Source organism: Chanodichthys erythropterus, chromosome 1, assembly GCF_024489055.1.
Source record: "Chanodichthys erythropterus isolate Z2021 chromosome 1, ASM2448905v1, whole genome shotgun sequence".
NCBI classification, from domain to species: Eukaryota; Metazoa; Chordata; class Actinopteri; order Cypriniformes; family Xenocyprididae; genus Chanodichthys; species Chanodichthys erythropterus.
The window spans coordinates 12,547,045-12,553,044 of record NC_090221.1 but is presented as its reverse complement, the minus strand read 5'-3'; the positions used below and the strand labels follow the sequence as shown (position 1 = coordinate 12,553,044).

General features: G+C 37.2%; 1 protein-coding gene across 6 annotated transcripts in view; it reads right to left on the bottom strand.

Annotated features, from left to right (window-relative positions):
* pcdh1b (protocadherin 1b) overlaps window positions 1-6,000 on the bottom strand; it is a 196,262-nt gene that overhangs the window by 76,232 nt on the left and 114,030 nt on the right. The window lies entirely within an intron of this gene.

The window sequence follows — 6,000 nt, the reverse complement described above, 5'->3', positions numbered from 1 at the left end:
AATATGAATGGAATTGTGGGCTGAGGGAAGAGTGATTCAGAATCTCTAGTGTCTGCATGATCATTAAAGGAAAGCCGCATAAAGTCTGTAATTAAAGGATTTGCATGACAGACATAATCATAAAAGCATTACCCCAGTCTACACGAATCAAGGTTTGCATTTAATATAAATGTTCCTGATATTATCCCGCTTGTTGACACATATGATGAAGATTGAATACATCACGAATAACCTAAAATGGTTGCATTTCTGTGTAATTTATGTTTACCATCGCAAAATCTCTGGCCAAATTGTCAGCGGTATAAATGCTGTTTATGGATAGTTAGAAGCATTAAAAACAACTCAAATCACCCCCCCCCCCCCCTCCTCTATGTGTGTACATCCGGTTCAGTGCATTGGAACGTCAAAACAATTTTCCTGTTTTCCAGCTTAAAGAAGTGGCCTGATTGAATGGTACGGCATAGATTGGATGTTGCCGTTATGGAGATGGCTTGTTTGCTCATTTGAGACGAATGATTGCCTTCATTTCCCCTGATATGGGCGTGATGGCAGGAGAACGGCAGCCTATTTGCTCTCCTAAACGAGGGCGTAATGGACGCTTTGTGCAACGTTAGAGCGCTCCGTGGCTGCCTTTGAGAGGCTCTTGAGAAATGAACCCTGACAACTGCACAGATGTTCAAAAGGCCTTTCTTCTGTTTAGATGCGTAGACTGTTCATTTGTTTTTGTTTGTTTGAGGAAGCCATTACCAGTCGGCTGATACGAACACTAGGTCTGTCTTTAGAGGAGAGATGAGAGACAGAAATTCAAATAGATCCATAACTGCTCATAAATGCTCAGGCAGCATCTCGCTCAGACGAACGACATCAAACCACACGTCTGCCATTCCTGGCTTTTACCGCATAATCACTTTCTGCTTTGAGCTCGTCTCATCTTTTCCATCTCGGCTCATTCCGTCAAATTATTCTCCAAAACATTTCACCTCCATCCCCTATTCCTCCGTATCTCTTTCTCTCCATTGTCTCTCCCGCTTTCACCCACTCTTCCCAGAGAAGACCCACAGACCCATCCATTTCTATTAGGCAGGGGAAATGAGCACATTAGGGAAGAGAAGGGGGTGTCGGGCGGAAATGCCCCCCCTTGGGACGCTGAGCTGGGGTAATGGAATTACACTCCATTATCAGACGGAGATGATTCCATTTAGCTGGAGAGGAGCGAGCTACAGCGGAGAGATGGAGTAAGAGAGAGGGATGGAGAGAGGAAGAGCGTGAGTTCAGTCCATTTCGCTTCATCTAAGCTAATCTTAGCTAAACAACAGCCACTGTGTGTTGGCTATCACACCATTTCTCCAGGGCCAAACTTCTAAGGGCTCACAGAGCTCCAATGCCTACCAATGCAGCGGTTCTTAAATGGTTTCATTTCAGCACATAGGATGTACATATAATGGTGACTCAAAATGGTACCAAAATGGTTTAAGAATACAAAAGCTACAAAAATATCCTTACTATTTTGTCTAGTTTTATTGGACACACAGTTTTTGACCTGTGTTGTTATTGTTCACTAAAACTAAAAGTAAAACCTTTTTTTGTAATTGAAATAAATCTGAAATAAAATATAAATAATTATGTGGAAAACCTAAACTAATGAAAATTTAAATTTAAATGTTGGAGGAACTGTGTAAGGAAATGACCAAATCTACAACTGAAATAAAAACATAAATAAAGCAAAATATAAATATTAAAAAAACAAATTACAAAATAATAATAATAATAATAATAATAATAATAATAATACTTTAAGTAAATAAAATAAAATAAATAGATTAAAATATTTAGAAGGAGATAAATTATTAATAAAATATTGTTAATATCTTGAATTACCTTTTAATTTTATAATTTACTGTATACTCCTTTTCAGTTCCTCATGGAATATAAGCTATAGGTAAAGCTATAGCTGAACTGATATTTTGCTGTTTCAGGGGTAAGGTCGAGAGCCCATCAGAGTCAACATGTACTTCAGCAAAGACAACCTGCTCCATGTCTTCTACAGTGGCTGGATATTTTTTAGACAGTTTTACTAAGTCACCCCCCTCTGGATATACTTTGGTTCTTTCTGTTCTCAGAGCAATGAACAGAAAGAATAAAGACAGAAAGTGATTGAAAGTAAGACAAGTCTTTGTCTTGGAAGTGTCTCTGGGAGGCAGCCTGTTCTAACTCCTGTTGGTCTAATGGAAAAGATTTTCTTTGGAATCATGAAAATATATGAGATTTCTCTTTTTATTCTCCACCTCTCTTCCTCGGATTTAAAAAAAAATATATGATATATAAATATGATATATTTTTTAACAAGAACATTTGCACAATGCACCATGGTTTAATTAATCTGTATTCTTATAATGAATTATTGAAAGGTGAAGTGTGTCATTTCTATGCTACTAGTGGCACCAAACAGAATTGCATAAATAAATAAATAAAACTTGTCTGCCATTGGTCCAACAAGCAAATAGCTCCACCCCAAATTGGGTTCCATGTTCGGCTGGTTAACATGCTCCAGTTGGCCCCTGCTAATAGATGCTGTATTTCATTATTCTAAAGTAAATGTTTTGCAAATGACTAATTGTTATTTATTTAGCCTTCTTAATGCTCTTGAGATGAATCTGTCTTCAGGTGTTATACATTACAGACCCCCTTGTGCTGGTCAAGAAGGTCAAGTGTCGCAGTGTTTACACTATAAGGGGAAATCAACCTACGAATAGCTTATTTATAGTTGTCTCTACATATTAAAGTGGGATTGGAGAAAATATTTCAACATGGAAAAAAAAATACACACATCTTATTAAATTATTCATGCTTACATCGTTGTGAAGTGACACACTGAAGCTAATTAAATTTGATGTGTGCATTTTTTTCAGTGTTAAATTACTTTTTAATGTGCAGAGACAACTATATATAAGCCACTTGTAGGTTGGTTTCCACAAAGAGTGAAATCTCTTTTCTTTTTTTTTCTTTTTTTTATAGCACTTTCATTAAAAAATGCTCTTTGGCTGAGAAGTCTGGCATGTGGTGCCTCTCAACTAATGGTGTGAACTCAGGGGTGGGGCTACCTGTTTGCCAAATGGCTGATGAAGAAAGCATTTTGGAAACTTGCTTGGAAACAGTTATTATATTTAGTTATATTTTACCTTTAAGCATTCTACAATAGGGATGGGCATTTTTCCAAAATATTGTATTTGAATATTTGGGCTCGTAAAAAATGAATATTCGAATATTCGTTTATTTAAATTAGGTTAAACGAGAAAGACGTTATTGTTTTATATTCATCAATATTTTGTAACCATTTCTGAACAAGCTTACGATTAGGCAATACACACAACAAGCTTACATTATGTCTTAAGGTTTTCTTTTAGTTCAAAGCATTAAACAATATGTGTAAACAGAATATATTAAGAACAAAAGCATTTAATCTCAAGCAGTGCGAGCGGAAAAAACACCAATAAAGCAGACAGCGCCAGTTATTGTACAAAACGTACATGATACACTCGAGTCAGTATATGGTTATCGTGTTTATATTGTTTCACATGTTCATGTTGAGAAAAACAATAATATCCACATGCTCGGGTGAGAAAAATAGCCGTGCTGACAGACGTTGCAGAGACACAAAGATAATAATAGCCTACATAACTGTGTGCTAAGCTAAGTTTCTAACAGTAGCACTTTGTTTTCTGTTCGTAAATACATCTCCCTCGACGAAACTTAAAGGAAGCATATGTCTCAAAATCATTTTGCTTTCAGATAAGTTATCATTCTTGGCTCACTCGGGGATAACTTACAGCTGCTCTTACCTGTCGTGAATGCAGTGATGGACGGCTGTCTTTCCTCACTCGACGGGTGTTTAGATTTCATGTACGTTACTTTCTCATTATGGTGTTGATATTATGATAACTCGGTTTCATTAATTCATTTGATTAAAAGTAATTCCATTTTGTAAGATCATTTTCATCTAAGTAAGTCCAAACTTTGCGAGGCAGATGACAACATTATGTGACGATCAAATAAAATAAACTTATTAAACACGCTCTACAGCGCCACCCGGTGCATTTAGTTATAACTGCGAGTTTTAGTGCTTAGGATTTATCATGGATTCACTGTATTTACGGCCAGCAAAGCAACATAGTAAAATTCGAATAGTATTTTTTATTTTTCGAATATTAATTACAGAACGAATATTCGACTATTTGTGCACATCCCGTGACAGTAAAGATATCTGTGATTTTCCAAAAGATTTCCATTTCAAATAAATGCTGTTCTCCTGAACTTTCTATTCACCAAAGAATCCTGAAAAAACTCCTCAAGGATTAAAAAAAAAAAATAATAATAATAATAATAATTAATAAATAAATAAAATAATAATAATAATAATAAATAATCATAAAAATGTTAGGCAGCACAACTGTTTATAACACTGATAAGAAATGTTTCTTAAAGAAACTAATCAACATTTTTAAATGATTTTTGTAGAATTATGTGATGCTGAAGAATCATGTGATGAAAGATTGCTGAAAATGCAGCTTTGACGTCACAGGAATAAATTACTGTAAATTTGCTGTAATAACAGTTCACAGTATTGCTGTTTTACTGTATTTCTGTTCAAATAAATACAGCCTTGGACCAACTTTTGACTGGTAAAATCTTAATTGTGAGATATAAAGGGTAGTGCTGTCATGTCATCTACTTGGTCATTTCTAATGCAGTAGATTTGAAAAATAACTGAATATGAAGTGAGTAACTTCTGTCTCTAGTGGCACCAAACAGAAATGCTAACTTTGTTTGAGTGGCTGACTAGGGTGAGTATAGAACTCCCTGTCTAATAGCAGATGGGGAGTGTTTGAAACTTGTTTGCAATTATTTTCACAGGTCTGTTTGGTGCTACTAGTGGCGCATAAATTACATACTTCGCCTTTAAGGAAACAGAAGGCAGCGGCTTTATTTCAAGTATCATAAATATCTCACAACATTAGTCCTTGTCTAGCATATTGCCTCATTTCTTATGTTTTGACAATGTTCTTTAAAAAAGGCGTATGAGCCAAATCACGGGTTGCCAGGCAGACTCATCACAACGCGTTTGTGCAAACTAGTTTGCACCGTCACCTTCATGCTTCGCAGTATCATTCCACACCCACCCTGCCCTCTTTAACACATTACATCCATGCATTATCCATAGTGGCTATATGAAGCAGACCTCATTTGAAGAGCAGTGCTGTATTTATAGACTAGCACTGCTGCGTTGTGCAGCTGCTAAAGTCATTTCGAGCTCTGGGACTATTTATTTTAAGATCCCTGCTCTTTTATTAGCTCTATTGTGTACAGCGATGTAAGGGAGTACAGTAAAACTCTTCCTCAGCACCGGCGATGTCGACCCCATGAAGCTGGCAGCAATCCATGAAGACAAACCACCACAGCCAGGGTCAACAGGCACAAGTAGAGTCTGTCTACAGTGATAACATACGCAAACACACGCACGCCCATATATACACATCCTAAGGAAATACCAGCAGACAAACCGGTTAAATATCCCTCCTAACCCCCATTGCACCTGACCTCATTTCTGTATGCACAGAAACACATACTGTCCTTCTTCTCAGCGTGTGTGTGAGGCCGTGGTTGGTGGCACCTGCCACGGGCTTCTGCGTGCAGCTGTGTGTGTACAGATGCCATAAGTGAGACCTGTCTGGGTGACCCTCCCTGCAGACACGACCACACAGTCCTGGAGCTGCAGTAAAAGCAATGATGTGGGAAGACAGCCATGACATTTAGGCCTCAGTCCACCTCACTTTCTTAGTCATACTTCTCTTCTTTTTCTTCCATTCTACTTCGTTCAGCTGATTTTCAGTATTCTCTGTCCATGCATCTTGACCTCTTTCACAGAATATTTCACGTTCAATGCAAGTTGAGCTCAAATGACAGCATTTGTGGCATACTGACGATTACAATCAATCAATGAAT